Raw genomic sequence first — 12040 nt, 5'->3', positions numbered from 1 at the left:
TCATTTATTAAAGCATTTTTTGAGCTCCTGCTCTGTGCTAGGCACTTGGTGTTGGGAATATAAAGATAAGTAAGATACTCCCCACAGAAAAGATGGACACATTGCAGGAACTATACAAGAGTTTGGTGAAATCAGGGATGGCTAGATGTAACATACCACAGGAGTGCCTCACCCACTTTAGGACTGGGAGGGGGATTCCTGGTGGCAGTGCTCTCTGACCTGAGGCCTTAAACAAGAGGTTGTAAACTGATGCCTGTGGGCCACATCGGGCCTCAACACATTTTTGTTTGCATCCCCAATTGGGAAATTTCAAATAACAAATTGGTAAATTTTTTATGAAAAAATGAAAAAGTAGTAAGATATAGCTACTCTGGGCTTGTATTCATAGGCCCAGAAATAAATGATCTTTCCTCTATTTATGGTACCTACCTCTCTCCTGTGTGTTTGAATTAGCTACACTTTTTTTTTTTTTTGCGGTACGCGGGCCTCTCACTGTTGTGGCCTCTCCCGTTGCGGAGCACAGGCTCCGGATGCGCAGGCCTAGTGGCCATGGCTCACGGGCCGAGCCACTACGCGGCATGTGGGATCTTCCCGGACCGGGGCATGAACCCGTGTCCCCTGCATCGGCAGGCGGACTCTCAACCACTGCGCCACCAGGAAAGCCCCCTAGCTACACTTTTAAACTAAGGATGGATTAAGAGTCAGCTAGGAAGAGTGCTGGGCATTTCAGGATGGTAGAGGGGAGGACCTTATGCCTAAATTACAGTAGTCACTGTTTATCTTTGCTTTGGTAGGCCTTGTGTGGGCAGACTGTTAATATTTATTATACAATAAGTATAATAATCACCAGCCAAATGTGAGTTTAATACCCCTGACTTGTGAAGGAAATTGACCAGTTTAGATACGGTGATCAGTGCTTAAATCAACGGGAGTAAGGAGAAAGAAATCATTTAGGAAATACTGGAATAATTTATAAAAAGACATTTTACGAAGCATACTTTTAAAAAACAAACAGTTAAGGTGAAATAAATTTTACTCCTCTTTTTTCTAAGTTAATTTAACTAACATGACACATTTTCTAGCTAGTTTATATCCATTTTCTTAAATTCTTTTGGATTGAGGATTAGGGTAGAGAGAAGGCTTGGAATAATTTTTAGGTAAAAAGGAAAGGGACTAAAATCCTTTCCTTATGTTTTCAACTGTAGGATCCAAAGATGGCAAAGAATAGTATCATTTATCCCTTTATTCAACAGATATCTAGTGAGCAGCATTTGTGTGTCCCGGGAATTGTTCCAGGCACCACGATTTATCAGTTAAAGAAACAAAACCCAGCATAGATCCTTGCTCTTAGGAACTTACATGCTATCAAAGGAGTTACATAATAAATAATTAGCATACTAAATAGGTAAGTTACATACTAGTGGGTAATAGGGGCTTAGAAAAAAAGCAGAGCAGGCGGTTAGGTGTGTGGGGACCAGGATGTTACACGGATAGTTGGGTGGAGAGAAGGAGGCTTCAGTAAGTGATGTTTATGCTGGTTCTTCCTCATCTTGTCAGTGTGCGTTACTTCACAGGAAGTAAGGAAATGGCCTTGTCATCACGGGGCAGCTTCAGTTTCCTTTGGTCTTACTTTGTTTCTGAGTGCTGTGCTTCAAAACTGTTTTCTTTGACTTTCTCACGTCGCTTTCGGACCTTTGCTAATCCTTGAAACAAATGAGTCAGAAGCAACATTTGGTTAAAGCCAGAGTGGAAATTTTTGTCTGAGGGTTAATGATGTTTCAAAGCAGGATATGGAATTCACTTTTTGCAATGAGATCTCAAAGAGCAGAATTCAAATTTGTGCATCAACGTTGGATAAAGAATACACAGACAAGCGAAGGCTGCATTTCATATTCACAGATTGCTGCCACTGCCATATTATTGTTTCCATAGATCTTAGTTCCCAGTTAAAGGCAGCACAACTGCTGCTTATTTCTCCTTCAGCAGTTTGGGGGTAGGAGTTAATACAATTAGATTATTCTGTCATGTAGATTCATACTTCCTCATTGTTGGGGAGTACTCAAAAGCAGAAAGACAAATGGCTTGGTATTTTTGGTATCCCTCCAACTTGGGAACTTTTCATTGCTGTAAACATTAAACTTCCCTGGCTTCCCAATACCCCATTTTCTATGATCTGCCAAAATAGTAAGCTGTATGTGTTTGATTACATTAGTGTCTATAAATTTGCAGTTGATGCCAGACTCACCTGAAATACTATTCTAACGTTTCTGTTAGAGCTCTTATTTCTTCTTTTTAAAAACCAGTTTCAAAATGTCTCTGAGGGTTACTGATGTTAAAAACCAGTTAAAAATGCCAGTTAAAAATGTGTCTGATCCCCCTAGATTTTGATTTGCATTCGAATTTAAAGATGTTAAATGTGTTTTGTGTTTTCAAGGCTGAAAAGAAACCTGTGACATTTTTTAATAGGCTCTATACTACTAATTCCCAATTTTAAGTATGATTGGATGACATCTTCCAATTATTGGCTGGGAAAGCCTTCTTGGGCATGCCATATATTTAAAATGGTTTTGCTAAGATAGTTCCCTCTTCCTCCTCCCATGAGGAGAATGTTCCAAATGTAATGGTTCTCTTGCTAGAGATGGTGCTATACTTGTATATTCTCATCAGTTCAGTAAAGCTCTTTATACATTCTCTCCTTGTCCTGTTTTCCCTAAGAAACAGTGTGATCAGTGTGGAGAGTACAGGATGGACAGTGTCTGACTGGACCATTGGCTGTTGGCCAGCTCAGACCTGGCGCTTAAGCAGGTGTTCCCTAACCCAAGGGTGTTCCATGACCCTCCAGCTCTGTTTCCAAGTCAAATTAGCTTGGAAACGTCTATGTTTTCTAGTCCTCTCTTGGAGGCATATAAAGCATAATTCCATTTTAGAGACTCTGTGAAATCTTGTGGTTAGAAAGAAAGGAAAGGGACCCTGTTGACCTTCTCCTGATGAAGCATTTCCGTTTGACCAATGCCACCTTTTTTTTGAGTGGAATACCTATTAATTTCCCCACAACCAGTGCATGGAAGCATGCCGCTTTGACTTACCCCATGGATATAATTCTTGATTTAAATGACATCCAGAGAAAGGAAGGGGACAGATGTTGCTTCAAATAATCCAGCGATGTATCTAGTTTCTTGTTAAAAGAAGTTTTACCATGTTCTATTTGAGAAGATGGTTTCTGTTAGACTGTTTGCTCAGATTTAACATAGAGAAGAAAGTATAGTATGAAGCAAGGGAAGCTAAATATACGGACAAAAATGGGTGGAGCTCTCACTAGCATGACTTAAGTCATGAATCATTAGGTGCATCACGGAGCCAAAGAAGTTGATATTGTGGGGTTACAGAGAGAGGTGTTGTAAAATTACTTGTTGTACTTGAAAGTTAAATATCTCAGGGATGTTAATTAATAATTAATAATATGGAAAAAGTCTCTCTCTCCCCACCCTCCCCCCATGGATTTAAATAATGCAAGTATGAAAATTCAAATTCCCCTTTTCTAGCTTTTGCAGCACACTCTTTCAGATAATACCACACAATTATAATTCAAGGGAAAGAAAAAAAATTCACAAAAGTCCATTATCAAAGGAGGGAAAATTTGTGGGCTTCTCCCTTGTGAGCAATATTTGCTTCTCTGATTTATTTTGGAAGCTATTTCTGTCAGCCACGAATTAAAGAATAATGAAAACACAGTTGTTGCTTGTTTTCATAACCTAGATAATTTCACCTAAAAAGAGTTAGTATGTTGGCATGGCCTATTTACCATTCAGATTAAAGACAGGATGTGCTGAGCAAAAAGAAAATAAAGTCCAGCCATATTCTTGCCTTTTTTCCATTACATTTTGTTGGCTCTAAGTAGTTAGAACTCCTTTTACTATTCATTTCTCTGAGCCAAATGGATTTTCCAGTGTTTGAAAAAGTGAGAGGAAATATAAAGCTTTTTAGACCAAGTCCTTCTTTTCCTTGGGGCCTGTTGGGTGACCTTTAAGCAAGGCCCACATATAGCCTGGGAGACATTTACAGTGTGGGAAGATTTGCAGTGTGTGTGAGCACATATGTTGTGTATGTTTCTGAGTACATCCAAACATTCATGCACACCCACATGGATTGGTAACTTTCAAATGAAGCAAAGAACCTGCAGTGGTTCTTTCCTGGATTCTAACCGATACCTACATAAGGAGGAAGGAATGTCATTTTTCTATTCCCACCTCCATTCTTCCCTTCCAGTGTCGCACTCATAGTGGTTAAAAGCACAGATGCAGAGCTAGGAAGACCCAGGCTCGTGTTCAGGCTTTGCTGTTTACTGGTGTATAACTTTAGACAAGTTCTTTGGCTTCTGTGAAACTTAGTTTCTCACCTGTAGGATGAAGGGGGGTTAGTGGATAGTAGTATCTATCTTAGAGTGTTGTAGGAAGCATCGAATGAGAATCCCCGTACAGCAACTAGCACAGTCCCAAACCCCTAGTAAGTTAACATTATTATTCCTCCTAAGTTCTGTCAGTATGCTGAGCTGTTCTGTTTTTCAAAAATGTTTTAGAGGAAGGAAATCGTGTAAAGACTTGACTTGCTTCCTCATTAGCCTTTTATAAAAAGGTGGTTATACAATCCAAAAATGGGCAGAAGACCTAAATAGACATTTCTCCAAAGAAGATATACAGATCGCCATCAAACACATGAAAGGATGCTCAGCATCACTAATCATTAGAGAAATGCACATCAAAACTACAGTGAGGGAGGGTGGGAGGGAGGGAGATGCATGAGGGAAGGGATGTGGGAACAGATGTATATGTATGACTGATTCACTTTGTTATAAAGCAGAAACTAATTAAAAAAATAAATAAATAAACTTAAAAAAAAAGGTAGAAACAAGAATAAAGGAAAGAAATCTTAAAAAAAAAAAAAAAAAAAAAACTACAGTGAGGTATCACTTCACACTGGTCAGAATGACTATCATCAAAAAGTCTACAAACAATAAATGCTGGAGAGGGTGTGGAGAAAAGGGAACCCTCTTGCACTGTTGGTGGGAATGTAAATTGATACAGCCACTATGGAGAACAGTATGGAGGTTCCTTAAAAAACTACAAATAGAACTACCATACGACCCAGCAATCCCACTACTGGGAATATACCCTGAGAAAACCATAATTCAAAAAGAGTTATGTACCACAATGTTCATTGCAGCTCTATTTACAATAGCTAGGACATGGAAGCAACCTCAGTGTCCATCGACAGATGAATGGATAAAGAAGATGTGGCACATATATACAATGGAATATTACTCAGCCATAAAAAGAAACGAAACTGAGCTATTTGTAATGAGGTGGATAGACCTAGAGTCTGTCATACAGAGTGAAGTTAGTCAGAAAGAGAAACACAAATATCGTATGCTAATGCATATGTATGGAACCTAAGAAAAAAATAATGGTGCTGATGAACCTAGGGGCAGGACAGGAATAAATACACAGACGTAGAGAATGGAATTGAGGACACGGGGAGGGGGAACAGTAAGCTGGGACAAAGAGAGTGACATGGACATATATACACTACCAAATGCTAGTGGGAAGCAGCCTCATAGCACAGGGAGATGAGCTCGGTGCTTTGTGACCACCTAGAGGGGTGGGATAGGGAGGGTGGGACGGAGACACAAGAGGGAGGGGATATGGGGATATATGTATGCATATCGCTGATTCACTTTGTAATACAGCAGAAACTAACACAACATTGTAAAGCAATTATACTCCAATAAAGATGTTAAAAAACAAAAAATGTGGTTATATAGGTGATTTCAACTCACTACTATTCTGAGACACCCGCAGATTAGCAGTTAGGGTTGAGAAAGAGAACCTTTTCTGTTGGATTTGTCCAAAGAGTGGCTAATGGCTGCATGTTTCAACTGAAGACCTAGCAGTAGGACTTACAGGAAAAACCAAAGACCAACACAACTTGGAAAGTCAACAGATGAGCACATTTCTGGTGGATGTAAAAGATTCAGATGAAAGTGTCTCAAGGTAACGTTTAAGAGCTGCTGACCCCCAATAAGAATATAGTAATATAATTACTTACTGGCTTGATATGTTTAATCTAGTATCATTTTTAGTATCTTTTACTGAGAACTCTGTGGACTGCAGGAAATAATGAGGCATCTTACTCCAGCAATGTTATGGAACAGTTTTCCGTCCCCTCTTCTGGTCATGTGACCTGCCAGCCTTTCCTGAAGTTTTAAAATCTCCAGCTCCCTGGATTCCCATGTCTTCTAGTAGTACTAAATAGACAGAAGTAAATTCTCCCAACTCAGAGCCCTCTCTTGCTCTGTTGGTTTCTGGTACTAAAATATACTGGCTTGCAAGGTTGGTTTTATGCTTTCCCTTAACTTTATCTTGGATGATCAATGGTGAGTTGCTAAATTTATCTTTGTCTTTGTTTATTTGTAAATGACCTCGATATTCTTGCTGCTTATGCTTGATTGGAGTTTTAATGATAAAACTGTGATGACTTGTATATTTGGCAGTCAAGCCACTGGTTTAAAAACACAAATTTTGATACTCTTTTTCCACTGACAACTGAGTGGCTGCAGGTCAGTTAGCATCTGAGAAATAAGAGCAAACTGTAGTAGCATGAGAAATGGATTAGAGATGACTTAAGGGGGAGCTTGCTTCCTGGACCTATGATCTCATCCATTGCCTAATGCTTACCACTTACTTATTCAAGGAAAGTGGTAAAATGTGGCCAAAGGAAAGAGCAGCAGAGAGAACCATGCTCTTAAGGCCCTAATGATGGTGTCATGGCATCATAGTCCTAGAAATGGAAGGGACCTTAGATCTAATGCCCCTGCCTTCCTAGTGAAAGAAGTTCCTTTCCTGGATGCCAGAATGGCTTGACATTTAAGAGAATAGATTTCAGATCTGGTTGTCTGGGCTTCATTTATTCAACAAAGATTTATTGTGCCATGCACAGGGCTGATGGTGAAGATACAGTCGTAAATAATCAGATCAAGGTCTGGTTTTCAAATAGGTCACAGGTTAGTGCAAGACACAGACACTAACAAGTAAATGCAGAAGTCAGATGATGATATGTGCTCTGAAGAAAAACAAAGCAGGCGGAAGGGGATAGGGAAAGCTAAAGGAGAGGGGGTTTCTATTTTACGTTAGATGGTCAGGGAAGTCTCACTGACAAGGTGTTATAGTTAGCCCTCTGTATCTGCGGATGCAGAACTGAGGAATGTGGAAGGCTGACTGTACTATGCCATATTGTATAAGGGACTCGAGCATCAGTGGATTTTGTTATCTGGCGGGGGTGCTGGAACCAACCAACCTGCCTACCACACGGATACAGAGGGTTGACTTATTTAAGCAGAAAATACATTATTCAGTATTATTTATTTATTTCTTATTTAAGCAGAAAATACATTATTCTGTATTTAAGCAGAGACCTGAAGAACATGGGGAACAAACTGTATAGATGCCTGGGAGAAGAGAGTTTTTTAGGTAGAGGGAAGCAAAGGTCCTAATCTGGAAGTGTGCTTGATATGTTCAGATACAGCAAGGAGGCCAGTGTGCATGTGCATACGTGTGTGTGTGTGTGTGTGTGTGTAGGGAGATCAGACATGAGGTCAGAGAGATAGTGGTGTTTGTGGGTAGGACCTCACAGGCTATGATAAGAATTTCGACGTTAGGTTGATGTGAGAACGGAAACCTTTGGAGGGTTTTAACCCACAGTGTAACATGATGTAATTTCCCCCCCCTTTTTATTTGATTTTTTATGTTTTTTTTGGATCTAATGTTGTTTTAAATGGATCACTGTATTAATAAGTGTTCTCCAGAGAAACAGAACCAATAAAAGATATGTATGTATGTGTGTATACACATGCTCTTACATATATGTATATATATATGCATATGTATGTTCGTGTATATATGTAAGAGCATATATATATATATGTACATATATATACACATATCTTTTATTGGTTCTATTATTAGGATTCTGTTTTCTCTTAGATTTATTATAAGGAATTGGCTCATGAAGCTATGGAGGTGAAGTCTCATGACCCGCTGTCTGTAGGCTAGAGACCCATCAGAACCAGGGGTGTGGTTCCACTCTGAGTCTGAAGGCCTGAGAATGAGGAGAGCCAGTGATGTAAGTTCCAGTCTGAGGGCAGGAGAAGACCAATGTTCCAGCTCATGCAGTCAACCAGAGGGAGTGAATTCTCCCTTCCTCCACCTTTTTTGTTCTATTCAGGCCCTCAACTGATTAGATGAGGCCCATCTACATGGTGGGTTGGGGGGCAGGTGGATCTGCTCTACTCAGTCTACCAACTTGGATGCTAATCTCATCTGGAAACACCCTCACAGACACACCTAGAAATAATGTTTAACCAAATACCCAGGTATTCCATGGCCTAGTCAAGTTAACGCATAAAATTAACCATCACAATCACCCTGCCAGCTGTGTAGAGGATGTACTACAGGGGCAGGGGTGAAAGCATGGAGACTAGTTAGAAGGTAAATATGGTAATCCAGGCCAGAAATGATAGTGGCTTGGACCAGCAGGTGGTAGCCATTTATGTCTTTGGATAGTCTGAGTCTTCATTTTCTTTTATATAATTAAGGGATAATAATAAATCACCCTTTAAGGTTAGAGAGAAGATCTAGATAAAGCATGTAGTACAGTGCCTGGAATACAGCTAGCATGTATAGCTCTACTGGTTTTGGTGTGATCATCTAGATTTTGCTTGAAAAGATCCAGGATTGGGACATACCATAACACTAGCTATTCAGTTATTGGAAATTCTAATTCTAAATTATCGTTTTCTTCTGCATTGATTTGAAACCTGTTTCTATATAAATTCTACTTATTAGTATGAGTTCTGTTCTCTAGAATAAAATTGGTTGAAATCAAATTTTTATTCTATTCACTAGCCCTGTATTATTTGAATGAGGGTTATCTTTCTGTTAGAGGGCAAGGACAAGGTTACTCATTAAAAATTCACCCACGGGGCTCTGTCCAATGTGGGAATGTTAATAAATTTGTTCCCCCTTCCCCTGGTTCGGTTGACACAATTCTTTTGGAACAAGCTTCATTTGCACAACATTCTTGACTTTGATCATTGGTTGAACAAGTACTTAAGGTTTTTCTACTTTCTTTTAGAAAAGCATATGGTATCAGGGTAGCAGGGTGGTTCTAGAAAATGGACCAAGATTTAATTTCTTTTTCACAAAGAAGGTTATAAACAGATGGTATGTTGGTAATCTGCATATGTCTTTTTTTAAAAAAAGCATACCTTGCCAGTGTTTAATTCTTTGAACCACATAGCAGAATGCGATAGGCTGGCCAAACATGCCAATCATGACCAGAGAGTGGGCAAAAGTGGGTGTTCAGGGCTTCCCTGGTGGCGCAGTGGTTGAGAATCTGCCTGCCAATGCAGGGCACACAGATTCGAGCCCTGGTCTGGGAAGATCCCACATGCCGCGGAGCAACCAGACCCGTGAGCCACAATTACTGAGCCTGCGCGTCTGGAGCCTGTGCTCCACAACAAGAGAGGCCATGATAGTGAGAGTACTGTCCAAAAATACTGGGACAGGCAGGGGCAACTATACCAGGACCAGATGGCTACTCCAGTTAACTTCAAGTACTTCTTCAAAGTTTGCAGTAATTTCAGTGTGACATGTGGAAGATTTTTGTTCCTCTTTTATCTCTTTGTAGAAATAGGAAGCCAATAGGCAAATGAAGGCCCCCATCAGAAGAGTGAGAAGAAAAAGCTACTTGACTGAATTCTCTCTTCCCTTCAGTTGTCAACTCAGAATGGCTTTCAGTCTTAGACATCAGCTAAATGCAAAGGTTTTGGTGACCAGTTTCATATATGCTGATGGGGGTAGAGAATTTAATTAGAAATATAGTGAAATCTCAGTTACTTATTGTCTTCTATTCCATTTTTCCTTGCCCTCTTCTTTTTAAATTAAAAATTAATTTTTAATCTTAAATGTGACATGTGCTGGTTTTAAAACAGTTAACCTTTCGAAGTATTGATTATATGAACAGTTCACCTGTACCCCCTTCTAGACCCTTTCTCTGTTAATATATAGAAACACATGGATGGATACATATTCATGCACATCACGTAATAGAGAAATGGGATCTATAACTTGAGTTTTACAAATTGAACCTAGTGTTTTGTGGACATGTTTCTATATAATAATATACAGACCTGCCTTTTTAAGTGCTGCATACTGTTCTCTGGTATGGCCGTATCAAAATTTATTGAACTAGGTCGCTCCTAATGATGGGCCAGTTTTTGCTATTATAAATAAACATTTTTGTACTTACATAAATATGAAAATATATCTGAGATAAATTTCTAGAAGTGGAATTGCCTAATTAAAAGGTGTGTGCATTTTAAATCATCACGTGTTGCCATGTTGCCTTTCCATACTGTTGTGTCAGTTTACATTCCCACCAATGGTGTAGGAAAAAACCCCTTCTTTGACACTCTGGGTATCCTCAAAATTTTCACCTTCTCTACTCTGATATGTGAAAAGAACATACTATCTCATTGTTTAATCCATGCTTCCTTTTTTAAAGGAGGAAGTTAATTGCAGCAAAACAAACTCATTTCATGAATCTATCTTTAAAAAATATGTGGCTCGTCCAGTGCCAGTACAGTTTCAGCTGATTTTATACCTTGGTATTCACAGTGCTGTCAAATTAGAAAAATGGGCCCTGTCTGGAAAAGTATACACATAGGAGACATGAATGAATGAAAAAATAATGCTCATAGCGTTGGGCCTAAGGTGGTGGGAGATGTGTTATCACACACACACAAAAACTCTATGTTCAGCGACAAGATGTTACTAAGCAGGAAAAGAAACTTAAAAATGTAGACAAGTGGCAGCCGAAAAGGTTGTGAGTTAACTAGAAAATTCAATTAACTCTAAAACACCATTTTCTGAACATTTAAGTTAATCAAAGTTTGGTTAGGGGGCCTCCCTGGTGGCGCAGTGGTTGAGAGTCCGCCTGCCGATGCAGGGGATACGGGTTCGTGCCCCGGTCTGGGAGGATCCCATATGCCGCGGAGCGGCTGGGCCCGTGAGCCATGGCCGCTGGGCCTGCGCATCCGGAGCCTGTGCTCCGCAACGGGAGAGGCCACAAGAGTGAGAGGCCCGCATACCGCAAAAAGAAAAAAAAAAAAAAAAAAAAAAGTTTGGTTAGGATATGGATTTCAGATATGCATGGAACCTCTTGGAATCAGGCTGGACACAATCAGTGCCCCCTTTCTATGGAAGTAAATAGCTCTGTGTTAACTGAAAGCCTCAGCGGTTTTGAATCATTTCCCACCCCCAGTAAAGAGGTCCTTTTGGTTTGCCTCTTCTGGAAAGTGTTTGTGAGTTATTAGCCACGTGAATGTAGGGTTTTAATTCAATCTTTTTGACCCTCTCTTTATGTACCTTAAAAAAAAAAATCAAGGAAGGACAAACAAGAGCATTTGAGTACCTACTATGTAATATTTATATTGTAAGAGAATCATTTTTCCCCCCATTTACTCTTACCCTGCAGTTTACAGATCAAGAAACCAGTGCAGAGTTAAGTTGCTTGACCAAGATCCATACTCTTAATTCCTGAATCATAGGGTAGTTTGGATGAAATAAGAACAATCTCTGTGAAAATACATAATGTACTGCCTAGCACATCATACGTGCTCCCTAAATTTCATTTGTCAGCATGAACAATGCATGAGGCCCATATTGGGTTTTTGTAATCCTAAAAGTTTCTAAAGCTGGACAATGGCCTTTCTAATGCAAAATTGACAACTGGTTTTTATGTACATAAAAGGTGAGTCAGTACAAAGAAGATGTAAGTAGCAACTGATTTTTAAAAATCCAAGGAATTCCGGAGACCAGGGAGTATATGTATAATATGAATACACTGGTGGCCATAGCCCCAGGTTGAAGGGATTGAGGGGTGTGCTATGAACTTTCAACTGTGTGACCTCAGGCAAGTTATTTGA

At 39.7% G+C, this 12040-nt stretch overlaps 1 protein-coding gene across 12 annotated transcripts in view; it reads left to right on the top strand.

Moving 5' to 3' along the window:
- The window catches only part of RNF144B (ring finger protein 144B), a 599530-nt gene that overhangs the window by 13822 nt on the left and 573668 nt on the right, over positions 1-12040 (top strand). The window lies entirely within an intron of this gene.

Source organism: Mesoplodon bidens (assembly GCF_964165515.1).
Source record: "Mesoplodon bidens genome assembly, chromosome: 10".
NCBI lineage: Eukaryota > Metazoa > Chordata > Mammalia > Artiodactyla > Ziphiidae > Mesoplodon > Mesoplodon bidens.
Note: the sequence above shows the minus strand (reverse complement) of the source record. Positions and strands in the feature narration are given on the sequence as shown.